This window comes from Cervus elaphus, chromosome 5 (genome assembly GCF_910594005.1).
Source record: "Cervus elaphus chromosome 5, mCerEla1.1, whole genome shotgun sequence".
NCBI lineage: Eukaryota > Metazoa > Chordata > Mammalia > Artiodactyla > Cervidae > Cervus > Cervus elaphus.
The window spans coordinates 56,433,021-56,449,648 of NC_057819.1; positions in this window are offsets into that span (position 1 = coordinate 56,433,021).

The window sequence follows — 16,628 nt, forward strand, 5'->3', positions numbered from 1 at the left end:
AGGCGAATTGGAAGTGGTCAAACAGGAGATGGCAAGAGTGAACTTTGGCATTTTAGGAATCAGTGAACTAAAATGGGTGAATTTAACTCAGATGACCATTATATCTACTACTGTGGGCAGGAATCACTTAGAAGAAATGGAGTAGCCATCATGGTCAACAAAAGAGTCCAAAATACAATCTCAAAAACGACAGGATGATCTCTGTTCGTTTCTAAGGCAAACGATTCAATAACAAGGTAATCCAAGTTTATGCCCTGACCAGTAATGCTGAAGAAGCTGAAGTTGAATGGTTCTAGGGAGACCTACAAGACCTTCTAGAACTAACACCCCCAAAAAGATGTCCTTTTCATTATAGGGGACTGGAATACAAAAGTAGGAAGTCAAGAAACACCTGGAGTAATAGGCAAATTTGTCCTTGGAGTACAGAACGAAGCAGGGCAAAGGCTAAGAGTTTTGCCAAGAGAACACACTGGTCATAGCAAACACCCTCTTCCAACAACACAAGAGAAGACTCTACACATGGACCTTACCAGATGGTCAACACCGAAATCAGATTGATTATATTCTTTGCAGCCGAAGATGGAGAAGCTCTGTAGATTCAGAAAAAAAGACTAGGAGCTGACTGTGGGTCAGATCATGAACTCCTTATTGACAAATTCAGACTTAAATTGAAGAAAGTAGGGAAAACCACTAGACCATACAGGTATGACCTAATCAAATCCCTTATGATTATACAGTGGAAGTGAGAATAGATTTAAGGGACTAGGTCTGATAGACAGAGTGCCTGATGAACTATGGACAGAGGTTCGTGACATTGTATGGGAGACAGGGATCAAGACCATCCCCAAGAAAAAGACACATGAAAAAGCCAAATGGCTATCTGAGGAGGCCTTACAAATAGCTGTGAAAAGAAGAGAAGCCAAAAGCAAAGAGAAACCATTTGAATGCTGAGTTCCAAAGCATAGCAAGGAGAGATAAGAAAGCCTTCCTCAGTGATCAGTGCAAAGAAATAGGGGAAAACAATATAATGGGAAAGACTAGAGATCTCTTCAAGAAAATTAGAGATACCAAGGGAACATTTCATGCAAAGATGGGCACAATAAAGGACAGAAATGGTAGGGACCTAACAGAAGCAGAAGATATTAAGAAGAGGTGACAAAAATATACAGAAGAACTGTACAAGAAAGATCTTCATGACCCAGATAATCTCAATGGTGTGATCACTCACCTAGACCCAGATATCCTGGAATGTGAAGTCAAGTGAGCCTGAGGAAGCATCACTATGAGCAAAGCTAGAGGAGGTGATGGAATTCCAGTTGAGTTATTTCAAATCCCAGAAGCTGATGCTGTGAAAGTGCTGCACTCAACATGCCAGCAAATTTGGAAAACACAGCAGTGGCCACAGGACTGGAAAAGGTCAGCTTTCTTTCCAATCCCTAAGAAAGGCAATGCCAAAGAATGCTCAAACTACCACACAATTGCACTCATCTCACACACTAGTAAGTTAATGCTCAAAATTCTCCAAGTCAGGCTTCAACAATACGTGAACCATGAACTTCCAGATGTTCAAGCTGGATTTAGAAAAGGCAGAGGAACCAGAGATCAAATTGCCAACATCTGCTGGATCATCAAAAAAGCAAGAGAGTTCCAAAAAACATATATTTCTGCTTCATTAACTATGTTAAAGCTTTTGACTGTGTGGATCACCACAAACTGGAAAATCCTGAAAGAGATCGGTATAGCAGACCACCTGACCTGCCTCTTGAGAAATCTGTATGCAGGTCAGGAAGCAACAGTTAGAACTGGACATGGAACAACAGACTGGTTCCAAACAGGAAAAAAAGTACGTCAAGGCTGTATACTGTCACCCTGCTTATTTAACATATATGCAGAGTACATCATGAGAAACGCTGGGCTGGAGGAAGCACAAACTGGAATTGAGATTGCCGGGAGAGATATCAATAACCTCAGATATGCAGATGACACCACCCTTATGGCAGAAAGTGAAGAAGAACTAAAGAGCCTCGTGATGAAAGTGAAAGAGGAGAGTGAAAAAGTTGACTTAAAGCTCAACATTCAGAAAACTAAGATCACAGCATCCAGTCCCATCACTTCATGGCAAATAGATGGGGAAACAGTGGCAGACTTTATTTTTGGGGGCTCCAAAATCACTGCAGCCATGAAATTAAAAGACACTTGCCTCTTGGAAGAAAAGTCATGACCAACCTAGACAGCATATTAAAAAGCAGAGACATTACTTTGCCAACAAAAGTCCCGTCTAGTCAAGGCTATGGTTTTTCCAGTATGTATGGATGTATGTATGTATGGATGGATGGATGGATGTGAGAGTTGGACTATAAAGAAAGCTGAGCGCTGAGGCATTGATGCTTTTGAACTATGGTGTTGGAGAAGACTCTTGAGAGTCTCTTGGACTGCAAAGAGATCCAACCATCCTAAAGGAAATCAGTACTGAGTGTTCATTGGAAGGACTGATGTTGAAGCTGAAACTCCAATGCTTTGGCCACCTGATGCGAAGAACTGACTCAGTTGAAAAGACCCTGGTGCTGGGAAAGATTGAAGGCGGGAGAAGAGGATGACAGAGGATGAGATGGTTGGATGGCATCAGTGACTCATTGGACATGGGTTTCAGTAAACGGGAGTTGGTAATGGGCAGGGAGGCCTGGCATGCTGCAGTCCATGGGGTCACAGAGTCAGACACGACTGAGCGACTGAACTGATTAGAGATAAGAATTGAGACTCAGAAAGATGAGGACGTTTTGTTCAAAGACAATTTTAAATACAGGACTCTTTTACTTCAAAATGTGATCCTTTTGTGGGACTTTTACCTTCAGTCTTTAGATGTTGAAAGAAGTTAAATTACTATCAATTCAGAAAGAAAATTAATTATGCCACAATTTCTGTATTATCTCCTTTTAACCAATCAACTTGAAATCATTTACTAGGTATAGTCCATATCTGAGCCTAAAAATGAAAATACTTTGTATGTGGGAGAGGGATAAATTAGGAATTTGAGATTAACAGATACTACTATATATAAAATAGATAAGCAAGGACCTACTGTATAGCACAGGGAACTATATTCAATATCTTATAAAAGCCTCTAATGGAAAGGAATATGAATAAAGATATAAATATATATATATAATATATAACTGATTCACTTTGCTGTATACCTGAAATACTGTAAAGCAACCATACTTCAATTTTTAAAAAAATAAAAATTTAAAGAAAATACACTTCGATGCATGCTTTTTATACTTTCTCATGTATTCTTCCTTCATGCATGTGTGCTAAGTTGCTTTAGTCATGTCTGACTCTTTGGGACCCTATGGACCATAACCCACCAGGCTCCTCTGTCCATGGGATTCTGCAGGCAAGAACAGTGGAGTGGGTTGCCATGCCCTCCTCCAGGGGTTCTTCCTGACCCAGGGATCGAACCCATGTCTTCTGTGGCTCCTGAATTGCAGGCAGAGTCTTTACTACTGAGCCACCAGGGAAACCCTGGTTCCATTACATTTATCTAATTCAGAAGTATGTGATTTGCCCCCCTGTTGACCTTGAATTTTCAAACTCACCAGAAAAAAATGCATCCATGAATCTGATCATGAATTATTTCTGTTTCTACAACCAAACCTTACATAGTTTTTCAAATCTCCTACAGTATTCAAAGATTCTATGGGAATGTAAAAGTCTATTAGATGAGTTCTGGTATCAATTCCAATGTGAGGGTAAGAGGTGTTCCTCATACCAGTAACCACTTCTTTAGAGATCAGTTGAATGTCTTACAATTCAGATCTATTCTACCCGGAGAAGGTATCAGATTCCACAGGTTAAGGGCTCCGTCCTACAAGGTTACTCCTTCACCCCTACTTCAGATGCCAGTCACAAGTCCAGGTTGTTACTTGTGACTCTGACCCACTACTGATTGGAAGTTCCCAAGACCCCCCCATGAGTTCAATTAATTTGCTAGAGTAGCTCACAGAACTCAGAGAAACACTTCACTTACTAGACCACCGGTTTCTTATGAAAGGCAATATAACTCAGGAACAGCCAATGGAAGAGATGCAGAGGGCAACGTATGGGAAAAGTGTGGAGTTTCCGTGTTCTCTGGAGGTGTATCACTCTCCCCTAAGCTCCATGTGCTCACCCACCCGGAAGCTCTCAGAAACCTGTCCTTTGGCGTTTTTATTGAGGCATCACTACACAGGCTCAGTCATGTCCGACTTTGTGATCCCATGAACTGTGGACCGCCAGGCTCCTCTGTCCATGGGGATTCTCCAGGCAGGAATACTAGAGTGGGTTGCCATGCCTTCCTCCAGGGGGTCTTCCTGACCCAGAGATGGAACCCAGGTCTCCCGCACTGCAGGCAGATTCTTTCCTGTCTGCGCCACCAGGGAAGCCTACTACATAGGCATGTTTAATCAAATCATAGCAATCAGTTGATTAAATTAATTGGTGATGGATTCAAACTTCAGCCCCTCTGCCTTCCCTGGAGGTTGGGGGAGGTGGGGGTGGGGGGGGGGGTCCAAAAGTTCCAAACCTCTAATCACCGTGATTGATTCTCCAGGCAACTAGCCAACATCCTTAGGAGCTTTCTGAAAGTCACCTCATTGTGGACAAACAGCAAATATATATGAGAAATATATTTTGCTCATCTGAATGACCAAATATATATTTTTTTCTAAATCATAATACCATAGCTATTTAATATAGAAATTCAAAACCACATATTAGAGAAGCATAATAGCAGTAATGCTTCCCTTATGGCTCAGCTGGTAGAATCTGCCTGCAATGTGGGAGACCCGGGTTCGATTCCTGGGTTGGGAAGATCCCCTGGAGAAGGACATGGAACCCACTCCAATATTCTGGCCTGGAGAATTCCATGGGCTGTATAGTCCATGGGGTCACAAAAAGTTGGGTACGACTAAGAGACTTTCCTTTGACTTCAATAGCAGTAATAGTCTTGACATTTCACGTGAATCAAAGAAACAGGAATTTCTCACTTCAGATGTCAGATCTTTATCAAGACTCTTAATTGAGTGAATTTCCAGGTTATCATCAGAGGAAATATATGCAGTGTAGATCCATAAACACAGGATTTGATTTGACTACAAGAGTGCAATCACTGAGTTATGCTACCTTCTAGGAGAATAAAAAGTGAATGGTTTATTATTTATGGGAAAGCTACTTTGGTAACATAGCCTTTTCTTCCCAGATATAAATCACCTTTAGCTCTTGGAATCACTATTGCCTCTAAGTAAAGATCTTAGAGCAGGTGGAATGATGGGAATATATCGAGGAACCTTGACTATGGGTCAAAAGCCAGACCCAGATGGATGGGAACCAAATAAATACTCAGCTTTTTTAGTACATGGGTGAAGTGAGGCTCTGAGAAATTGGAGTATCTCTGGACAATGTAACTTTGGATCAGAAAAGTTTCCAGAAATTCATTCTGCTTTGTAACCACCACAGAGGGTAGAATTCCTAAAGACATAGGAACTCGTGTGAGCAGGGTGAGCACTTTCCAGAATTGCATATAACTAAATTACAACTTCCCTGGCTCTGCTGGTAAAGAATCTCTGAATGACTCTCTAAATGACTACAACCAACTGTATTTTCTCCTGTGCATTTCAAAACACCTGGAGTGGATGTTCTTCTGGAAGAGGAGAAGGCCAAGGTCAAAACAGAGCCCCAGAGTAGCTGTGCTTCCTAGAATCTCCAGAGAGATTCCATAAATGACATGGAGCTGAGCAACTTGGACACACTACACAGAGAATCTAGTGGTCCAGGCTCAGACTTTCAGACCCTGGGGCAGCCCCACTGATCAATCAGGAGCAAAATGTCTTTTCTGTATTGCTAGATGTCATTTTCAGGCCTCAGTGTGATTACAACAAAAGACTTCAGATGATGACTCCATTCCAAGAAAGAGACCTTATTAACTCATTGCCTAATTTATGAGTTAGAAATGCACAAATCTCTTTCCAAATGGGAGGTGGTATGTAATTTTGAAATAATTTCAATGATCCCATAGCTGAAGGCCAATGGAGATTTCAGCTTCACCTTCTGGAAGACTACTCAGTCATGTACATTAGCTGGAGTTTGAAAGCAAAACAAGTAGTAAAGAGAAAGGGAAGAAATTTAAAGGAGAATGAAACAACCACAACAGGATAAATAATCCTGAATCACAAATTAAAACGCTGCCATTGGCAGAGACACAAAGGTAATATTTTCACTAGAATGAATAGTCCTAGAAAAATTTGGTTCTCCAATATCAGACACAACCAGGCCTTTCCTTCCATATGAGACGTGAATGTCTCCTTTTTCCACTTCATCTTTTGCAGTTATCCAAACAAAATTTTAGCAGCAGAAAAAATAATGAATTTAGTCCATTTAGGTCCAGAATTTCCTCGTTAATGTATTAACTCCCTGGCAGTAGTCAAACAGGGCACTCTAACTCCAGAATATTTCCTTCTCTTTTATCACCTTTAGCATTCCAATGTCACCGAATAACTAATTATATTCTACTTACTTCTGAACCAGTGGAAGAAGCAGACATCTTAAGAGCACATTAATTTCATCCTACTGAACTGCTGAGAGGCTTTGTACAGCGCAGAGGTGGACTGCTGTTTAAAATCTTCTTCTTCTTCTTTTTTTAATGTGTGTCTGAACACTTTAACTTCAACCACTCTGCTAAGAGGCTGTTGTTTTAGTTCAACGTGTACACAAAGGAGAGGATCACCACGTATGAACTAATATTTGCTTAACTGTCTTCCTTTCCCCGGCGTCCTGCAATTCAAGCGCCCTGTATTCCTTTCTTTAGCTGTCATGACGGTAAGTGAAGAAAAATGGTGTTGTTCCTGAGGACAGCATTTGCCAAAGAGTTTAGTATTTGGCCTCGTGTTTCTCACAACTGTGTGTTAAATGATGCCTTTACTTTCATCGAGGCTACGGAACAAGCGGTCCAGGGGTTAGATCAGGTAAGTCCTCTGCCCCTGAGTTGCTGCTCCATCCCCCCAGAAGCCAGAGTGCCCACTTCACCCCCCCTCCACTTCTTATGTAACAATTTTGAAAATAAATAACTGCCACCCTGGGTGGTGGGTAAAAGTAAACTTAAATGGAAAACCAACACCAACAAAAGAAAGACAGAGGCAGAGACGGGGGAGGAGAGGGAAGAAGAGGAAGATGAAGGGAAGAGGAAAAAGAAAGAAAACGGTGCCTGAAGATGAACTGGAAACCCACTGGGTGGCCACTGCTGGGGGCAGTAGTTGGGTAGGAACCAGTGTTGTCAATCATTCACTCTCAAAGCTGACACACGGCTTGAAGTTGCAACACAGGACGGTAGTACCAGAGCTTGAAGTGGGTGAGGAGAGGAAGAACACAGCGGATCCTTGAATGTTGCTACACCTCTGCATTCGGAAAGATTTCCAAGACTTTTCTCATCTCTCCTCCCTCTGACCTTCATTTTTTTCCTGCTCTTGGCTCCTCACCCCTCCGTCTCCAAGGCACGCCATGTAGCATATCTAAAGGTAAAGCTGTTGTTGTTTAGTCACTAAATCATGTCCAGGTCTTTTGCAACCCCTCGGACTATAGCCCACCAGGCTCCTTTGTCCATGGGATTTCCCAGACAAGAACACTGGAGTGGGTTGCCATTTCCTCTTCCAGGGCATCTTCCTGCCCCAGGGATTGAACCCATGTCTCCTGAGTCTCCTGCAATGGTAGGTGAGTTCTTTAGCACTGAGCCACCAGGAATGCCTAAAACTGGAAACACGAGCTAAACTGTGGGTGATGGTGGGCGGGAAGAGAGTCGACTCCTTCATATCTCCTGCACCTGCCCACCAGCTCCTTTGTCCAGCCATCCCCCCAACTTCCCAGACACCCCACTTGCAGCTGGTGGCTTTCTCAACACTAGCTCCAATGGTCGTGGCCCCCCTAATTTCAAAACCCAGACTCCCAACATCACTCTGCCTTTTTCACCCGCTTCAAAAAATGCTTTTCAACCAGCCTGGAGTGCCTAAAGATCCAAATGCCGTATCATTTTTATCCACCTCTTCATTGCCACTGATGCTTTGATCCTTTTGATTAACCACGCTTAGAGAAAAGTTGTTTATTCTCTAGATGCTTTATAACAGCATGGCTCACAGGTCCATCCAAATAATGTCTGCATATTCTTGATCCCCAGAGGCACTCGACTTTTTTTTCAGTGTTGTGATACAATAAAGCTCTCTTTATAAGATTGTTTTTCAATTGAGTATTGGAAATAGAAAAGGGTAAGGCCAGTCCTATTTACCTTCACAGTTTCACACCCATTCATCTCTAGAGGGAGCATGTGTCTCTTTTGGACCACAGGGGCATTGCGGAGGCGAGCCAGAAAGAACAAAACGGGTGTTCTCCTTCTGCCCATCCATAAACCTTGCTCGTGTCCAGAGCCAAGTGAGGGAGTGGGGGGTGGGGAGAGAAGGTGGCCTCCCCACAGCAGCTAAGCCTGTGGTCTCTCCTCCGGGCCTCCCTAGGGAACAGAGCCTAGAACTAGAGTCGATCCATCTCTGAGCATAAGTGTTTTACTGTCCTTCTAAGGCCAACATCCCCCATCCCGGAATCCTTCTGGAGTTCTTCCCTTTCACAGGCCCCACGGAGGCGTCTCTCTGCTCAGTCAACACTGCAGTCGCCTCTGGCTGGGCCCTCGAGGTCTTAAGTAGGTTGATTGTGACCGGAAAGTTCCGGGGGTTGCTTTGGCCTCCCGCTGCAGGTGGCAAGCAGCTTCCTGGACACGGCTGGCGTCAGGCTCTGCTTATTATCACGCCATATCTCACCTGGTCTATTTCTTCTTCTATCCCTCTGGCCCCTGGCCTGTCTCTGCCAAAGCAGGAGCGTCGGTTCTTCAACAAATAAAGGATTTCCTCTATGCTCTCATAGGTTTGGTAAAGCTCCATTGCTTTCATATTTCTTTTCCCCGCCTAGGAGCTCTCTCCAAAAAGCACTCGACCACAAGTGCTCCTGGATGGCAGACAACATCAGGCTATTTTGTTAAATTTCATTTTGAGTACAAGCACTTGCAAAACCTCAGGCACATAAGCCCCGTCACCTGCCTGAGTTCTCACCAGGCTGTGGACCCAGTTAACTCAGAGATAGCATATCTAAGTCCTTTCTTTTTATTGACTCTTTCATTAGGAAAGAAAGGAACATAGAATCAAAATGACAGCATTAGATTTTTCTCCTGGTTGGTTCATTCTATTTTAGGGGGAAAGGATGCTGCAGAAATAGATTGAAAGATTATTTTTTAAAGTTTTGAAATAATCTATAAATATAGTAATCTTTTATTGAGTGCTTACTTCGGGCATGGGGCTACTGGCTTACATTCACTGCCTTTTTAAACTCTTTTTTATGTTTATTTATTTGGCTGCACCAGGTCTTAGTTGCAGCATGTGGGATCTAGCTCCCTGACCAGGGATCAAACCTGGGCCCCCTGAACTGGGAGCACAGGGTCCCAGCCAGGAAGCCCCATATCCACTGCCTTGGTTAAGGAATTCAATAATGTTATGAGGGTACTACTATTTATCTCTGGGGGTCCCAGGTGGCACTAGTGGTAAAGAACTCCCCTGACAATTCAGGATACATAAGAGATGCAGGTTTGATCCCTGGGTCAGGAAAATCCCCTGGAGAAGGAAATGGCAACCCAACCCAGTATTCTTGCCTAGAGGATCCCATGGACAGAGGAGCCTGGTGGGCTACAGTGCATGGGGTCGCAAAGTGTCGGACAGGACTGAAGTGACTTGTACACACACACTATTTATCTCCATTCGATGAAGGTGTCAAATGAGAACACAACATAGCAGAAGTATGAGGACAGATTTTACTGAATCCAAAACCTGTGTTCGTAGCTGCCCTGCCAACGAGCCTCCCTTATGGACAACCCTGTTTATTTAAATTATTATCAAAGCTCTTACAATGATCCTTTAGAGTTTAAGGCACCATACCTGTCTGCATTCTTTGTTTTGTTTTGTTTTTTGCTAGCCTTCTACCTACATTTAAAAAAAAAATCGGGACTATTGATCCCCAGGATAAGTGAACTTGCTTCTGCCCCTCCCTAACTATATAAGAGCTCTGTGCTGAAATCAGGTCCTCCACTGATTCCTGTGGCCTGGCATGTAGCAGTGTCATAACCTCTTCCATTGCAGCAGGCCTGACAGCTACAAAACTCACTCAAACACATCACTAAACTATTTCAAACATGTTACTTGACAGGCTGAATTGTTAACCATAGTGTTGCTCTAGGGGTTTTCTTCTAAGACACTTTAGCTTTTGTTCAAATTCCTAAATAATTCAGCCATATGTCTTACAACTTTCATAAAAGCTGTACAAATGAAATTTCTCTCTCATTCCAGAGAAAACACTTAATCATTTTCCACAAAAAAAACCATCCAAACAAATCTGAATTTACCCTATTAGTTAAAGGACTTTCAGTTTTCCTATTCCCATCAGTATTATTAATATGAATAGCAGACATTTGTACATTTATAATGCAAATTTTACATGTATAATCTCATTTAATTCTCACAACATTCCTACTGGGTGGATGTTATTGTCTCAGTACACAGATGGGAAAACTGAGGCTCAAATAATTAGATAACCTGTTAAGACTGGTAATCAGGCCAAGGTCATCTGACTCCAAAACCAATACCGATACTAATACACCACATTCTTGGTGCCTAATTGGCAGACATTTCTTTTCTAGATCTTTATAAGGACCTTTAACCCATGTCAAAATATGTCCTTTCTTTTTTGCTCTGAAGGAAAGGCTCCCCGGGACAGCAAAAAGAAACATAGAAAATGTAAAGGCATATCAGATGTCTTAGCAAACATTACAGAGATGAGCCATTACCAGTTTGCGGGGGAGGTTTCCTTCTTTTTGGAGGTTGCTAAATCTGCTGAACCAATTAACTATAAAGTCCAAGTTTGGGCCTCTGTCAGAGCTAATGTGGTCCATGGAATATGCTACTCATAGAAGCTGATCTGAATATTTTAAGTTCCTAGCAACAATAGACATAATAAACTGTGATAAATATACATGCCTTAGCCATGTGGCATTTTGAAATAACACATTTCCGTGCTTCTACAATGTGGATCTTAAACATGTTGCTCTTCAGGATGGAGTCTGAAAAGTTTGAAAGTCAAGGCCAGTAGATTCTGATAAAGAAGAAGAAGGAACGCAAGGGTCTGGATATTATTTTTAAACCCTTGTGACAGTTCTCCAGTTACACACCACCTCCAGGGAGTGGACAGGTTCATAAACCGTTCACTGTTCCTGAGCATGGTTAACATGCACTGTCCTCTGCTGCTGACAACAGCAGGTCAGGCTTCGGGGCTGCTTTTTCTAAGACAGTGATCCTTTCTGTTTTTTGAAGTATACCTGCTATACAATATTACAGGTGTACAATGAAGTAACTAGAACTTTTAAAGGCTATAGTCCATTGATATTTATCATAAAATATTGGCTATATTCCCTGTGTGGTACAATATATCCTTGTAGCTTATCCTGTACATAAAGAGTCTGTACCTCTTAATCCCCTGCCCCTATTTTTCCCCCACTCTGCCGTCTCCCCACTAGTAACCATTAGTGTGATCTCTATGTCTATGAGTTTGCTTCTTTTTTCTTATATTCACCAGTTTGTTGTATTTTTTTAGATTCCACATATAAGTTATACCATATAGTATTTGTCTTTCTCTGTCTGACCTATTTCACTTAGCATAATATCCTCCAGGTCCATGCATGCTGTTCCAAATGGCAAGCTTTCATTCTTTTTTATGGCTGAGTCATATTCCATTATATATATATACATATATACATACCACATCTTCTTTATCCACTCACCTGTTGATAGACACTTAGGTTGCTTTTGTGTCTTGGCTATTGTGAACAGTGCTGCTATGAACATTGGGATGTGTGTATCTTTTGGAATTCGTGTTTTTGCTTTTTTGTGACATATACCCAGAGGTAGAACTGCTGGGTCATATGGCAGTTCTATTTGTAGATTTTTGAGAAGCCCCTATACTGCTTTCCACAGTGGCTACACCAATTTACATTACCACCAACAGTGTACGAGAATTCTCCTTTCCCTACATCCTCACCAACACTTGTTATTTGTGTTCTTTTCGATGATTGCCATTCTGACAGGCGTGAGGTGACATCTCACTGTGGTTCTGATTTGCAGCTAATGCAGTGATGCCTGACCCTCATCTACCTCTCTGCCTCACCCAGCTGCCCCTTCTGCCACCAGGGCATCTCCGCTCATTACCAACCACTAACAAGCGTAGAAGCACACTCTGGCACCCATCAAGCCTAACCAGCACACTCGGAGACCAAGCCTATGGTGCTGGAATTGTCAGCTTAGTGTTCCAGCCACCAGGACACTTGGGAGTTGTTCCTCTGCTCTGGTGGTGGTGACTCTCATCACCAAGATCTTCCACCTCTCACAGAGTTTTCACCACGTTTCTGAAAGGAAGCATGGAGGCCAGAACCAGACAACCTGAATTAGTCACAGCTCTGCCACAAATTATGCGAATCCCATAAACTTCCCTGACTCTCAACCTTCTCATGTGTGAAATGGAAGAACAGTACCTGCTTTCCAGGCTGTTGGCCTGATTAAATGAGTGGATACCTTCATGCTATTATCACCCTGCTTGTCCAAAGGATAAAAGTCTAAACTCTTAATAAGGTTCAAAACCCCTTTAGTTGCCTTCCAGTCCCATCCTTCGCCACTCCCCCTTAAAGTCTGTGCATCAGCCACACCGAAATTCTTTCCCTTCCTTCAAACTTACCACTCTCCTTCGCACACACTCATTCTCTCCCCACTCCCCATCCTGAACTTTGCTTAGGTAATTATTTGTCTTAGATTTGACATCAGTTCTTCCAACAAGCTTTCTCTGACATTGCCTTTCCCCTCCCCAGCCAAAGCTACACAGGAACATTAGGTACTTTACCTGTAAAAGCCATCACTTACTCACTTAACAAATATTTATTGAGTACCCAGTTACCACTCTATACTTTGAATAGGGTAAACTAGAGAGACAAGGTCTCTGCCATCATTCTAGCTAGAGAAACAAGAAAATAAGGAACTCAGCTCATTAGTACACAGGAGAAATTTAGGTAGGACATGTTCATAATCCTTTATCCAAAACTACTGGAAGGAAATCCAAAAAGGATTATGCTGCTGCTGCTGCTAAGTTGCTTCAGTCATGTCCGACTCTGTGCAACCCCATAGATGGCAGCCCACCAGGCTCCCCTGTCCCTAGGATTCTCCAGGCAAGAGTACTGGAGTGGGGTGCCATTGCCTTCTCCAAAAAGGATTATACATACAGCTAATTTACCTTGCTGTACAGTAGGAACCAATATAACATTGTAAAGCAACTATACTCCAATAAAAATCAATAAAAAATAACAATATACTACTGGGACTACAAGCACTTCAAAATTCAGGATTTTTTAATTTAGAAAGGTAATACAGTGCTCATACTATTTATTAAACCAACATGGTCTGAGTCAGCTCCCCATAAAGCAAACACATGAATGTCACCACAATAAAATATATAACAGAATAAACGGAGTAAAGATTATGGTATTAATGAAATTTCACTCAAGTTAGGAGGGAAATTCTTTTAGCTTTCAGAGGTGTTTGGATCTGAAACTGTGGATGAGGATAATGGGATGGAGAGAGGCTTGGGAGGAGAAAAGGACTTAAGACTGGGTGAAACAAGAAGGCATCTCTTGGGAGGTGATGTTGGAGTTGAGATGGGAAAAGCATATAGAAGCCTGACAGGTGAAAGTCTGAGGTGAGGGCATCCCAACTTGAAGGAGCACCTCAAGCGATGACCCAAAGGCTGGAGCTATGGTTTAATGCGTTCTTCAGTTTTCTGCCTCCTACTTTTGGTCATCCACTCACTAACTGTGGAGATCATGGTTTTCTAGTTCACCGTGGCACTGTGTTCCCAATGGGTGGACAAAAGTGTCTGGCATGGAAAAGATGCTCAAAAAACATTTGCTGAAACAATAAAAATGATTCATTAACAAAATAAAAGGAAGTAGCTAACTGTCGAAGGGTTAGATCAGGGGAGACCAATATGGCATACAGGAAGATCAAGAGCTTAAAAACTACAGAGAAACCTAGTGAAACTGACATTCAGGGGTCTCCAGCTTCTACCATTTTGCTCTGTCCACTAAATTTGGAATCCATTAGGAGGTCATGAGGATCACCAACAGCACCTCTCTACCAGAAGACATAGAGGGAAGAAAGTCCACACTCTGGGATGCTTGCCAGTGGGGAAATAAGAAGTAGTCACTAAAGAGCAAAGCAACTGCAGAGACAGTCATAAGGAACAGTCATGTACAGTTATAAATGTGCCTTCCTCCCAGCTCCAGTCCACACCCTTCTCTCTCTCTCCCTCCCAAGCTGTTGGGCTTTCCCTTTGGGTCAAGGTACATAAATCCACCCAACCTGATGAGAGCAGTGGGAGAGGCTGCGTGGCTCCTTCAGAGCATGATCCTATATACTCAACCTTACATCAGAGAGCACCAAAGAATTGGTGCTTTCGAACAGTGGTGTTGCAGTCCCCTTGGACTGCAAGGAGATCAAACCAGTCAATCCTAAAGGAAATCAACCCTGAATATTCATTGGAAGGACTGATGCTGAAGCTGAAGCTCCAATACTTTGGCCACCTGATGTGAAAAGCTGAATCATTGGAAAAGACTCTGATCTGGGAAAGACTGAAGGCAGGAGAAGGGGATGACAGAGGATGAGATGGTTGGATGGCATCACCAACTCAATGGACATGAGTTTGAGCAAACTTTGGGAGATGGTGAAGGACAGGGAATCCTGGTTGCAAAAAATTGGACACAACTGAGCAATTGAACAACATCAGAGAAGAGTCTCCATAAGCAAACCCCCTCTCAGAGTCACTCCAGAGCTTCTCTGTGCTCCATTGCAAGGTTTCCTCAAACTCCAATCACATCTAGTCTCCTCTGGAACCCTGGGTATGACACACACCTCAATCATAAAATCAGAGGCTAACGATACAGTAAGAGGTAATTTGAGTCACATCTTCCCCACTTTCAGACTCAGACACATTTAAACAAACTTTGGTAGAGAAGACTCTACCACTTATATTATTTTAAGCCCAGGAGGCAGAAATTCCATGATCTTTCATAACAACTCAAGTTATTGACTGTGGGGGAGGGGCAGGATTTATTTCTCATCTCAGTGAAGACCAAGACACGGTCTTTGATAAGAGCTATTTAATAACATTAAAAGTTTAAAACTTATCAGAGGCTTATATTAAGAAATAAATGCTTAATGGCAGTAAAGTCAAAGTCTAAATATTTTGTGTTTCTGCATGTGAAAGTCAACATATCAGTACTTGGAGACTGAGAACAAACTAAAGAGATGGTGTGTAGATCCCTTCCAGAGGTTTGCCCAGTGATGTCCACTCACCTTGCTAACAGGTGCCATTAAGCAGAGTACTTAGAGTTCATCTCTCCTTTTCCTAAACTCTTAATCTCTCAAGTTCTCTTCTATCAAAGAGCTACTGGTTACAGTAAACATTTTGAGTTTCTCCTCTAATGAACTGATTAAAAAATACACCTCATAGGGATTTCTCTGGCAGTCCAGTGGTTAAAACTGCGCCTTCCAATGCAGGAAGTACAGGTTTGATCCCTGATCAGGGGGCTAAGATCCCACATGCTTTGCAGCCAAAACACCAAAAGCATGAAACAGAAACAATATTGTGACAAGTTCAATAAAGACTTTAAGAAATGACCCACATCAAAAAATCTTTTAAAAAATACTCTTGTACAAACCAATTTGGTACCCATGTACCAATACCACTGTCTTTTCTTTTAATCACTGGATGATATTCAGACTATAAAAATCAACATACAAAGGTCCAACAAGGAACAAAAAGTCTATTTGAACAAGTGTGACGGAGCAAATCACCATGGCCTATACAAGCATCATGGAACACCCCCTGGAAGAAGAAAATAGGATAAAGATACAGTGACTACCTTCAACAAAACACCTCTCCAGTGTGACAAAGATACTTGCAGACATGGCAGCACGTGGCAGGTGAGGGGAGAGACACAGTAGCGTACAAAATAGGAGTAGAGAGGAGGGAGGACATGTTTACATCTGCCAGAGGAAACATGGACAAGAAACATCAACCAGGAAAGTGGCATTGGAACTTAACCTGGAGGATCATGAATATTTTGGTGTCATTTTTTTAAGAAATAAATCTTCATTCATTTAAGCCACAACAGTCAGATTTTCTGCTGTTCATGAGAGAATGCATTCCTGAGTGATGTAGTGGAGCATGCCAACAACCAAAGACATTCTTTTTTTAAATTTAGGTATAATTGACTTATGACATTATATTAGTTTCAGTTGTACAATATAATGACTCGATATTTGAATAAATTGTGAAATGATAACCACAATAAATCTAGTTAACATCCATCCCCACGTATAGTTACAAATTTTTTTAATCTTTTTGATTGCAGAAAGAAAGCTACAACTCAGACTGACTTCAATAAAGAAAGATTTTTGTTTCACTTAACAAGAAGA